The following is a 13526-nucleotide window of genomic DNA, read 5'->3' as shown; positions in this document are numbered from 1 at the left end:
CCGCAGGCAGAATTTCCTCTTGCAGCATTTGTAAAACAGCTGAAAGCACTGTGATGGAAAATGTTTCCAGTGATAGTTAAACACACTTTCTAATCTTGCATGTGTTCATTACGGCAGTGAGTAAACATGTTGGCAAGATGGTTCCATGCTGTGGTGGCAGGCTCTAGTAGATGCCTACGTTCCTATGATTTTTTTTAAAGCTTATAAAAGGTGTCAGGTTAATGCGGGTTTGCAGGGTGTTGGAGGCCTTAGGTTCCTGCAGTTCTAGTTATAATAAACAACGTTGACATATCCAGTATTTTAAAAGCCAGGATACTTTCAGATTTGGCTTCCAAACTAGGTTTTGTAGAACCCTGCTTGCACACGACATTCTCAAGCTTCACATAAACCCAATAACAGTTTCCAATCTGGGAGCTACACGAAGATAGTAATCCCCTAGCAGAGGGATTACAATTTGGTTTGCAGTTTATAAACCAAAAAGAAAGCCGCTGGCTGCGTTCTGCACCTCTTTATTCCGTAACCAAAACTCCAATCCTCACTCCAAAACTTAGCCCCACCAACAATCCTAATCCATCAGTCTCTACCTGCCTCAAAAGAAATATAAACCCCCAGACCTGGGCAGAACAAGCCCTGAATTTTTCCAGCAGCGCTTGTGGTTTGAAAACTAGCAGCAGTTCATAATTCCCTGCAGGCTTGAAACAGCACAAGTGAACTGAGGGAAAGGGTAGTAAATTAAAGCGGAAAAAACACTGAGCAAAGATGAAGTTTCAAATGCCAAATTTTTCTCAGTGACACCGACGTTTGAGATTATTTATCAGGTTAGCGTCTGTATGGTAGGCTTGGCTTTTCAACAGGGGGGAACAAGTCAATCCATTACAAAATCAGCCCCTATATCAATGTTCATCCAGGAAAAGTTTGCAACTTTTTACTCATTCACTTGGAATTTGTACTTTTATTGAACGAGGGATGCGGAATTGAGCCACATCTTTATTATTTTTGAATGTGTAGTGAGCTTTCTTCCAACAAACCGGTAGTTTATTTCTTTACCGTAAGTTATGCTTTCTTGGTTTTATCCTTGAAAAATGCCCTACTGCATGGCTCACGGGGGCTCTCGGACACCTGGATCAGCTGCGGCAACAGCCGAGAGGTGCCAACTGCCCTTCTTATGCCTGCGGCTCCTCAGCGCTGGGACACGCTGCTTGGGAAGACGCCCTCACACCAGTTTAGCCGAGGCTCTGGATCTAAGGGGTGGAGAAGGAGGATGGAAAAAGAAAACTTTGTGATATTGGTTCTGGTTGCACCACTCTGAGCAAATTACTCTAGATTGTCTTAATTCCATTAATATAAAACGTGTTCTCAGATTTTTACAGGGAGGCTTAAAGCATTAATTTTTATAATTGATTGATTCAGATCTTGCACCATCCAAGCTCCATCATCTAGTGAGTGAAATTCTCCCAGTGTCACATGGTGATATTTTTGCTTTTTGTCCCTAAGTTTTCAGTCCGCAGGGGTCTCCCGTTGTTGACAGAGTGTGACCCTCAGTGCAATCTGCTCTCGCTGCCCCCCTCCCGGGTGCAGGGCAGGGAGGTCAGGGTCTCTGTGCTTGCCATTTTCCCTGTGCCCCTGGTGGGTTTTCTGTCCCAAGGATCGCACGGCCGCAGCTTCCTTTGGGGCTGGAAGTCGGAACAGAAACTGGGCACGTTGACGTGAAAGCAGAGGAAGAAAAGCCGGATCTTTGTGTCGGTTCCTGTGGACGTTCCAGGTGTGATCCAAGCGGGTGGTGCGCGGGAGGCACGCCTTGAGCTCCGGGAACCCGAGGCCGAGCTCCAAGAATCTTTCACGTTTAAAATCTAAAAAACCTGAAGTTACGTGGGCTTGAGCCCAGAGACATTTTTCCAACTAACCCTGTTCGCCACACGGCGTTCCGCGAGGGCAGACACGCAGGCGGCGGGCGGCATTGACGCCATGGCGGGCGCCCAGCGCTGCCGCTGGACCAGCACGCGGCGGGCCAGGCCGTGCCGGGGCAAAACGCGCCCTCGCGGGGCACGCGGCACACCCCGCCCCGGCGCCATTCCCGCACCTCTGACGTCACACGCGCTCCGCAGCTCCCCGCGTGACGTCAACGGCAACGTCACGTCGAAGGCGGGACGCGGCGGGTCCGCCAGCGGCCAGCAGGGGGCGACGGAGCCCGGCGGATGGTGCCGCGCCCCCCCCCCCCGCTCCCCCTCGGTGCGCTGCCTCCCGCGGGTGCGCTGGTGGTGCGGCGGAGGGGGGGTGCCGCGGAGCTGGGGACCCCCGGCCTGTACCACGGCAGCTCCTGGCTCGCGTCGCGGGCACCCACCAGCAGCCTCAGGTTTGACTGGGTCTGTTCGGGTTTGTTGTAAAAAAAAAAAAAAAAAGCAACAAAAACCAAAAATATTTTTTTTTACAATAATATGAAAGAAACACAACTCCAGGTTTGACTGGGTCTGTTCGGGTTTGTTGTAAAAAAAAACAAAAACAACAGAAACAAAAAAAAATCTTTTTTTTTTTTTTACAATAGTATGAAAGAAACACAACTCCAGGTTTGACTGGGTCTGTTGGGGTTTGTTGTAAAAAAAAAAAAAGCGACAAAACAAAAAAAAAATCTTTTTTTTTTTTTTTTTTTTTACAATAGTATGAAAGAAACACAACTCCAGGTTTGACTGGGTCTGTTGTAAAAAAAAAAAAAGGCAGCAACAACAACATCAACAAATTGCTTTTTTTCTTTTACAGTACCTACTATCACTACAGAAAAAATGTATGAAAGAAACACAGCTCCTTCGTTCCCTTGACTTTACCTGTGTCCGCTGAGGCACTAAGGAATACAGGTTCTTGTTCTATCCTCGCGGTTTGGTATGAATCCGACAGGAAAACCCCCAGCTGAGCCCAGCACAGCAGGCAGCGCTGGGCCAGGCAGGTGATGCTCACATCAGCCTTAGAGCATCATCGCTCTCAGCTCGGCGCAGGTGTTGCTCTTAGGGGCGCAGACCAGGCCGAAACCCTTCGGCCCCCCGGCTGCAGCCCGGCAGCAGGAGGTAAGAGGTTCCAGCGCTGCGGACCAGCCCCGGTTCTCCTTGGAAAGCCCTGGGAGCTGTGCTGTGAGCTGCTGAGGACCAGCACCGTACAACATGTCAGCTCCACTTTTTCGTAAAGCGCTGCTGCAAGGGGAAGGTTGGACCCGTGGTCTTCAGAGGTCCCTCCCGACCAGCATTGGTATAGCTACACTTTTAACTTCCGAAAGACTCATTTTAAAAGAACGAGGCATTAAAATCACAATGAATTATTCAGGAAACCTTTCTTTTGTCGAGGGTGCTATTTCTCAGAGCCAGGCCAGGCCAGGGTTCATATAAGCCACTTTTTTCCCTGAGATGGAGTGACTGCATATCCTATTTTAAAGTCAATTATGTCAGCAAGAAAAGCAGCCAAGAAGTCACAACCGTCTAAGGGTTGCTCCAATTTTTTTGATACAATAGCTGACACAGCCTCCTCTTGAACAAATTGGACTGTAAGAAGAGGACATGTAAAGCGTAGAGCAAAAATTGGTCTTCGCATAATGGAGTGCCGTCCACATAAATCCATCCTATTATCACAATGGGGATTATTTGTCACCTAATTTCCATCTCAGAGAACTTTGCATGTGTGTACTTACCTAGGATTTTAATTATATGATGCCAAAGTGCTTTTCAGTCATAAAATACTCAACAGAGATAGGTCGTATGTCTATTATTCCAGTTTACAGGTGGCACGGTAAATTATTTGCGGTACCAGTAGCACAACCCAGCGGTGCTGATTCGCACTCCTTCCCAAATCCTTTTCCTGTAGGCATTTACTGCTGTGGCAGGACCTGATTTTATTTTATCTTTCATAAGCTGAATCCAACTACACTGAACCAAACTGAAGGATACACAGCTACTTCAAATGGCACGTCCCAACTGAGAATCAAATCTGTGACCACAGCTGGTTTTGTTAGCATTAAATTGGATTTGCCCGTGGATGCTGTGTTTGATTAAGATTAGGGTAGTAGCATCTATTTTTAAGATTGTTAGCAAATTTAAGTAGAGAGTCTGTATTTATCTTTTTCACTATAATTAACATTGAGGCTTGAGGCAAATCAGCCAAACAGAACAATTGCATGCCTAATGCACTAGCTGGTCTCAGAAACCTCATTTCAAACCCTTTTAGTTGAGCAGGAAAGTTATTTGGGGACTTGGTCATGTTTGTTTTCTCATTTCTGGGGGTTGGGTTGGTTTGGGGTTTTTTTCTCATTCAGAGCTATTGCTTCTGTAAAGAAGTAAGCATGGCTGAGTAGGGAAAAATGGAATGCCTTTTTCCTCCATTTTTTTCCTGTTCTCTGTGTGAACTTTGTTCTTTACATTGCTTATTCATTGTTTTTTTGGAAAACACTGAAAAAAAATCTCCTGTAAGTTTTAAAGGACAACAGATGCCTAGGAAAAAAAGAATCAGTAAACAGCTCAGAAAGAAGCAAAACTTTTGTGAAGGAGACATTTTTTCTTAATTAAAACAGTAAATTGGGAGGCTATGGGCCAAACTTTCTACTGAAGTATCTACAGCCTTTAAGAAGTGCTAGAATCCATTGGCCTGAAATTTGAAAATCCTACCATTTCTCGGGTAGATCTAGATGCTTAAGTTCAATTTGCACATTATTTATAATGAGGCAGGTTTAAATGAAGTAGCTTCGGAAGACCTGAGCATGGGACTTGACCCTAAGACCATCGTTCTGAAGACTCAGAACCCATCCAGAAGCAGCGCAGCAAGCAGAGAAGGTTAAGCAGGATGAACAATTTCTGCAATACTGCAAGTATTTGCAGTTTTGTGGTGTTGCTATGTCTCGACAGGAGCTTCTGCTACTACTTGATAGATATATACAAAAAGAAGAAAGGGTGGGATGGATGAAAAGAAGGATATGGATACGTGGAAATGGGCAAAGAGACCAAGATTCAAAAAAATAAAAGTACAACAAATCATCGTAGGCTGTGAATAGGAAGAGATCCCATTTCCTCATTCCTGTCTTGCCTAACCTGTTCTTAAAAAACACTAGTGGTGGATGTTGCCCAGCTAATTTCAGTGAGCAGTCTATTCCCATACTTATTTATCCTAATTCTTTGTTTCTGTCTAAGTCATTCTTCCTGCAGTTATGGTCACTACTTCTTGTCTTATCCGGGATAAGACCTGGGATTCTTTAGCCCCAGAAAGAAAAGGCTCAGGGAGGATCTTAGAAAGAAAAGGCTCAGGAAGAATCTTACCAACGTGTATAAATGCCTGATGGGAGGAAGAAAAGCACATGGGGCCAGACTCTTCTCAGTAGTATCCAGTGACAGAACAAGAGGTAATGGGCACAAACTGAAATACGGGAAATTCTACTTAAAGTTAAGAAGAAACTTTTTCATTGTGAGTGTGGTCAAACAGTGGCGCAGGTTGCCCAGAGTGGCTGTGGAGTCAGTGTTTGGAGGTACTCAGACCCCCGGGATGTGATCCTGGGCACCCTGCTGCAGCTGACCCTGCTGTGAGCAGCGGGGCTGGGCCACGGATACCTTTCAGCCTCAACCCTTCCATGACTCGGTGACAGTGGACAAAGAAACCGGTTATTCTTGTCCTCTTTCCAGCAAATTTTACATATTTCAAGACTGTTTTCCTGTTTCCCATGAGAAACTAATCTAAAGAATCCTAATTCAAATCATAAATCACGGCTTCTAAAATTCAGCTTATCCTTGATTTCCTTTGGCCTGTTTTCAGCTGATAATTCTTGAAATGGTTGTATCAAACCGAATATAGTATTCCTACTGAGGTCTTAACTCAGAATAGAGTAAAAGGATTACTGCACAGGTCTTACATGTAATGCTCTTGCGTATTCATTTTAGTATAACTGGATATTTTTTTTACTTTTTTGCTACTGGTTGGTTGATCAATTTATGATCTAGGATTACCCCAGAACTCCTGATTAACCTGCTGTTCCTGAGCTTGTATTTATACAGATGATCATTCCTCTGTGATGTTTTTCTCTTGCCAGTCATTTCATTCATTTCAGATAATTTATTCAACTTGCCACAATAATCTCGTAATGGAATCCTGACACCCAGTGGGCTTTCAGGCCCTCCTAGCTTGGTAATTTACTAAGTACACTTCTGATTCCATTATTTGGGCCATCGGTAAAGATACAGGATAGTACCAAATTTGTGAGTTAACCGTTAGTAACCACTCTACAGGAGAAGCTTCCCAGCTATTCAGGACTGTGGAGGTTTCGTAACTGGACCATATCTTCTTAGATAGTTATGGGAAAATCACAAGAGACAGGATCAAAGGTCATATTAAGTACAGATATGCATCATCACCCAGGACTGGAAGACTGTCATAAGGTGAAAGGGTATTGATTAAATCTTAAATTTATTACGTTGACTTTCTGAACACTTTGCTGTCTTGCAGCTACTTGAAAGTATATACTTTGATTGTTTTTTTCTATTCTTCTTTCGTTTAAGAAAAGGGTCTGACTGATCTAAAATTCCGAGTCTTCCTTCTTCCCCTTTGTTAAGGCTCAGGCTGGTGGCACACGTTCATCAAGATATATATATATGAAGTTATAACCTCCCATTGATTTAGCAGACATTGGAAAACACTAGTAAATTAGAAGCTCAATTATTTTTCCTGCTTTCTGGGGCCTTGCTCATCCTCTGTTTTCAAAGATCAGTACTTACTTCACCAAGGTCATCATGTCTCCACCTGGTCCTACTGGATCGATGACATAATGTAGACTCCTGCAACAACAACACATGCTTGTAATTATTCCCTTCAATAATTACTCAGATAGAGCTATTTCCTCCTACAGTCTATATGGTGTAATGGTGTATATGGCAGGCTTATCACGCCTTAATATGGAATGGTGCCTTGCAATTCTTTTTGTGCTTCTTCCCCCAAAGAGGTATTTGACTAATTTATAAGCAGTTTCTAGGACATTTTAAAATTTTGTTCAGGAATGGCTTTGACCTTTTCTCAGAAACACCTTCCTGTGAAGCTGAGTCATCCGTGTAGCAACGTATCAGTCATAGTGTTGTAGCTCCCTAATTTATCACACATAGGCATAGATCTAGGGTATAAAGCTTTTATAGATATGAAGTATATATATTGTTCAAATATATATATATATGTTGTAACATAATTAAAATGTCAAACAAGTGAGAAGCATGTTAGTAACTGCCAAGTGTTACATGTGGCTCTGATTCCACCTCGGCTTCTCACTGGTGTTCCCCTTCACAAATGCAAAACCTGACTGACGCCAATGAAAATACAGAACTTCCCTGATTTGTCTGAGGTCTAGTCTGACATAATTTTTTTGTACTATTTCCTTAACATATAGAGCTTGCTTTCATTTATCTGCATATAAATATGAGTGTAAACTCTTTCACCTAGCAGTTTGAAATATTTTACATGTGTCAATATAGTCAGGCTATAAAACCTCTGCACAGTAGGGAAATACAACCTTTAGTCATATCTGTCAAAGCAAGATACAGAGAGATGAAGTCATTTATCTAAGGCCCGGAAGATAGGTCAAGGATTCAGGTTTTCTGATTTTCAGTCCTCTTTTTCAGTCTCATGTCTATCTTCTTTTCCTAGGTTTTACAACGACCTATATGTCACTGCACAAGAAATGCAAAGCCAGCAATAAACACTTTTAGCCTGTATATTGCAAGGATCATCTATCCTAGTTTTTCAAGTATAGAACATATAATCTCACAGGAAAATAAAGTTCTTTAATCTTCTGGTTTAGCCCTTTGAGAGTCATAAAATTCTAATTACCGGTACAGTACTGAGCATCAAGAGCTTGTGGATTGCAAATTCTTTACAGGACTTTTTTATCCACATGCCACAGACGAAGGAAAAGCTGACAGTGTTTTTTTGACCTAAATTAGCGCCCAGCAGCTAGAGATTCTGCTCTCGGGAGAAAAGGATTCAGAGGATTCAGTGTCACTCTTAGAACTTCATACATGCCTACTCTTCTCTTAAACACCGATGTGTTTATCTGCAGTATAAATGCAGCTTTATGTCGAGGCTGCGGTTCTGTAAACGTGAGTTCTGTTAGAGTAGTTTACGTGTGTCAATAAGGTTTTATTATGGCTTTATATGTCTGCTAGAATAACTTCACCAGCAGTGTTAAAAATAATGACCTATTGAGCCAGCACCTCTGTGCTAGAGAATCTGCTTGAGATACAGCAAGGCTTGCAGAAGACCACTCTAACTGTTCCAGCTCATGTCATTTGGGAAGGTGATGTAGCTGTCGCTGGAAAAGCTCCTTTGGGTGGCACTGTCTGTGTCTCATCACAGGGCTCTTCTGCTCTAAGTACGCGTGAACATATGAATTAGACTCCTTACAGTTTAAACAAAACCAGAAGATGAACTCCAGGACTGCATCTGATGTGCTCCAGTTGCTGAGGGGTCTGTCAGACAAAACTAGACGTAATCTTAAATAAAGCTCCCGGAATGTGCATAGTGCAGATGCTGGATTCTCAGCACTAGCTGTTTTGTTTTCCAAATCCTTTCCAGTTGTACTGCTCTGCTTGCTCATGTAGCCATGGACAGCATTAGTGTATTCATAATATAGGCACGGTCTGGTTCTACATCGCTTGGCTACTCAGAATGAATTGTTAAGTGAGTGACACTAAAGGAAATCCTGACCCTAAAAAATCAGGATGCTTCTGTTCAGGAAGGGCCAGGTAGGCTTACTGTTACTCTGGTTACTTGGAGTCCAGTTTCATAAAGGTTATTTTAGTAGGTTATTCTGCATCTGCATTAGTTCCCTGCATTCAGTTCACAACATGCTGCACAAATGCTTGTGGCTATGCAGTGCAAGCACGGTACAGGAATAGAAACACACAGCTGGGAAGGAGGAAATGGTTATTTAAGCTGGCTTTAGCAGTATTGTTGCTGAATGTCACAGCATGTCAAACCTTCCTCGGAAAAGTTCCCTCTGGAACCTCTGGGGTAAGGAAGAAGAGACTTTGACCCCAGATTAATTTATGGCATAGGCTTTTGCTGCAACTATACAAGTACATACGCTATTTTAAAAGCACATTAGTCATAATGTAAAAAATGAAGTCAATTAGAGTGATCGAATATATATATTTTGTATTAAAATGTAAATTAAATGGAGTACCACAGTATGTTTTCCATCACAATTTGGTAATCCTTAAATCCTGGAGTGGTGAGACCACTGGCTTGCAGGCTTATCAATAGTGTCTCGTTATCTTATATTCCTTCCTTTAGAGATCTCATTCTGTTATTGTTCCTTGTCTTTTGTAATTGTTCTAAATCTGTGGAATCTGGATAGACATTATGCTCTGGCTTTGCACAGTACGTAGCACAGTGGGGGTCCTTATCTATACCTAGAGTTCTTGTGCATGACAGTAATGTAAAAAATGCATAATAATTAATAAATATTGTATAAAATAATAAACACCATAAGAATGTGGAACAAGAGGAAAGTGATTTAAAAAAAACACAGTGAAAGTTAGACTTTTCCTGCATTTCCATCACATTCAACTGACAGAGATTTTTGCACTGAATATCAAATACATTCATTTTTCATAGGACAGCCAAAACCAGGGTAAAAAGCAACAAAAAGAAACTTATAACACTTCAGTACTTGGCAACTATTGCTGCTCTTCAGGAGTTATTTTATGCTCAGCCTCAACAGTATTCACAACACATACAGTTATGCAAAGAATGGAATACATACATTTTGCTATTTTTGCTATTTTAGTATCAAATTACCACAATACTAAGAAACAGAGTAGTCATATTCATAGAGACAGAAAGTATGATAAATCTTGAGGAAAAAAGCTAGAGTCAGTGAACCCTAATAACATTAAAAAAAATAACTGGATGGTTTTTGTTTCTATAATATTAAAATAGAAAAAATAAAAACCAGGGGAAATAAAGAAACTTCTAATAAAGCTACTTACAGAATTGATTTGAATTGGCTAAATATCAGAAAAAAATAGACTTTAAAAAAATAATTTCTAAAAGACATATTAAATTCCAGTTATCCCAAAAGTTTACTTTTCATCCTTTCTAAAAGCAAAAGTCTTGGGTATTTTTTTTAAATGTGAACTATTCTGCTCTTAGGAAAAAACAACCTAAATTAAAAGTAAAGGGAGGTAAGCTCTTCCAAAGGATAAAACCATTAATGTGCTCAGACTGCTTTTAAATCTTATTTTGCTGATCACATCTTCAATGAGTTGCTAATGGATTTCCATTCATTGTGCTCCCAAGACACAGAGTTAAATACTTTTTTGTCCCTAGAACCACCAACAAGACAAAAGTCGTCTGAAACATTTCCATAGAAACCCAAATTATGACCTCATGACACTGTAATAAAGACAAATATGGTTGTGAGGAAGCCTGTTTTAGAAACAACTACACTGAAACTTCCTTTGATCGAACATAGATCTAGAAAGGAAAGCCTCTCATAAGGCAAATGAGAAAAAGCACACACTTGGAAAAAATGAATCTGTTGTATAGACTTCCTTGACGCTTTCTGGCAAATGGGATTAATGCTTAATCAGCCCTTAATTAATGAAAAGACTGAAATGGGGCTGTGGAACAAAAAATACAATCTACTTGAGAAGGACTTTCTGTGACTGAACTTGTCTACTCCGTACACTTACCAAACCACTGGAAAAGCAGCATGCCTAGGTGATCAGATGAGGAAAAGCAAGAAGAATCTGTTTTAAATTAGCTTTGAATTTTATTACAATGGCCATGAAGAGCAGCCAGTCATTTACCTTAAAGAAATTAAGAATTAAATATGGCCTTGGTATACTATAAATAGTATTTTAACTGATGAAGGCAGACCAACAACACAGTAAGGAATCTTTTTATGTGTGATTGTGCTAGCTTGGTAGTCTGCAAAATAAAATTTGTAATTTAGAATAAAAGAATCAGAGGCAGTCAAAACATTCTCATTTATTTTTGCAAATGGTCTCATTGATTTGATCTTAACAGTAAGTGCAACAGAGGGAAATCAATGCATTACCCATAAGCCATATAGTATTTTGAAGATGTTAACCATATACACATTGCTTTGAATGCAAAATGTTATTGTTTTCCTATGTGCTCAGTGAAGCTCAGTGAAGTCAGTGGAAATATTCCCATTGGCAATAAAGAGGTTTTCATGGGCAAGGAGGAAATACCAGAGTCCCTCTTCCTCTGGAGATAACTACAGCTGCCATATGAAAATGCTATTTCAGTGGAAAGAAAGCTAAAAATAAATTCAGGCAAAAATTCTTATGCGGAACTGCTTTCCCTGTTTTTGAGAAAGTCTTCATTTTCTTGCCAAAAGCTAATATTCATGGCAGTGGTTTGGTATTTTTCAGAGTATTTTCAGAGTACTTAATCTTGGAAGTACATTACAGGTACTTTAGAACTGTTCTGGTGGCAACTGTTGGCTGTCACAAACAAATCTATCTGCTGTATTACCAATCAGAAGAGCCTATTCTGTTACTATTATTGTGATATTTCTTCTCAAAGCAGGCTTTTCAGAGTGTGTTTAACGCATAATATGACCTCTAAAAAGCACACAAAAGCCTTTTTAAAAACTGTTTCAGAAGAGGAAAGTAACTCAAGAGACCGTCTTGTTTCATAGTTGATTAACTGTCTCACACAGTTCGGGAGCTATCATGTTAGTAAACACGTGATGAAGAATTAGGTAAGTTAAAGAATCTGATTGGAAGTGCTGATCCATGGACGTGATTTAAGACAGTAAGGGTATAGTATCGTGGATTTATTATTCATATTCCTGTATTAGCAGAAAAAATTAGAACCATCTGAGTTACAGAAACAGGCAAAACAGTTTGTCTTGTCTGCAAAAAAACAGCTTGCAAGAAAATCATCAGGTATAACAGGCAGCCAGCCCGGCTGAATGGGGAGACCTAACTAAGCTCCATTGCAAAAAGGGAGCACATGGAAGGCATAAGTGGGTATGGACTACCAAGGAGGAATACAGATATATTGCCTGGGCACACAGGGATGAAAACAGGAAGGAAAAAGCACAGCTAAATTAAAAACTAGCAAGGAGTATGAAGGGTAAGAAGAAAGGCTTCTATAGTTACTTTGCCATCAAAAAGATAAGCAAAGAAAACTTAAGCCCACTTCTGAGTGGGGTAGGCAACCCTGTGATGAAGGACACAGAAAAGGTCGAGGCCTTTTTTGCCTCAGATTTTGCTGGGGGATCTGCTTTCGGGCCTCCCATGCCTCTGTGTCTAATAGCAAAGTTGAGGTACGGAAGTCCTACCAGCGATAGAAGACAACAGAGTTAGGGACTGCTTAAACAAGCTGACATACAAAAAGTCCATGAGACCTGATGGGATGCATCCAGAAGTGCTGAGGGAGCTGGCTGATGTCACTGCAAGACTGCTCTTCCTCATCTTTAACATAGCACTTGACAATCCTGTAAGCAACTAGACTGAATATACCTTGAATAAATAAGGCAGCAAACATTATTTCCACTTGTTGGATAGCCAAGTAAGTGATGGTTCAACCTGTCAGTTGAAAGCAAAGCAGCAAATGTCCATACTGCAAAATTTCCGCAAACTGTACCTATGAACTGCTGTCTCTAAGAGCGAAAGAGGAATGAGCCGACTATAATGCTATCATGCAGGCAAATAGGAGTGCTTCAAATATGTCACTGCCAAAGAAGATTTTTCTGATGTTTGTTTGGAAGCTACCAGGAGCATGAAAGCCAAACAAAAAAATGTTCCACAACTTCTTAATCACAGACATTTAGAAATAATTTAGAAATCAAGTTCCTCACACCCCCTACAGTGTCATTTCCAAAACTGGTATCATTCGTCCTAGAAAGAGTTGTGTGTTTGTCTGTCCAGTCAATTGTACTTCCAAGTGTGGAGTGTTATCATAGTACTTTCTGTTAATCAACATTTACCCTTGAAATCAAACTGTGGGTAATCAGGTAATACTGAGAATGAATGACTAATTGTCAGCCTATGCATCTCCTTCCCATTAGCTATTGATAATGAACTGCACGAATGCAAAATTCCTTTCCCAATTATTTTTCCTATGCCAACTAAAGCTGACAGGCTCATAAAAACAGCTGTGAATCCATGGAAAACACATGGAAAATAAACAGAAAAGTACCCAAGGGGAAAAAAAACTTTGATTAAAGGATGAACAAGGGTGAAACAAAGTCTGTCCTTAAAATCCCTGAGTTATTTTAATGGCAACTCTATGCATTGCACTACAACACTGAACTATTTGGGAAATGCATGCAAAATACAGATAATAGTGCAAGTGGCAGTGATAAATATTTAGCAAATGATAGTGCAGGCAGCCCAGTAGTAGAGGAAAGAGATGGGCGCAAAAATAAAGGGTTATGGTTTGACCCTCGAGATGTTCAGTTCCTGGTCTTAAACCAGAAAAGTTCTGAAGCACATGCTCATTTTAAAAGATGTTGATGTCCAGTCAAACATACCTAATTTATA

This window comes from Falco cherrug, chromosome 9 (assembly GCF_023634085.1).
Source record: "Falco cherrug isolate bFalChe1 chromosome 9, bFalChe1.pri, whole genome shotgun sequence".
Classification (NCBI taxonomy): domain Eukaryota; kingdom Metazoa; phylum Chordata; class Aves; order Falconiformes; family Falconidae; genus Falco; species Falco cherrug.
The sequence above is the reverse complement of the archived record's forward strand: the minus strand, read 5'-3'. Positions refer to the sequence as shown.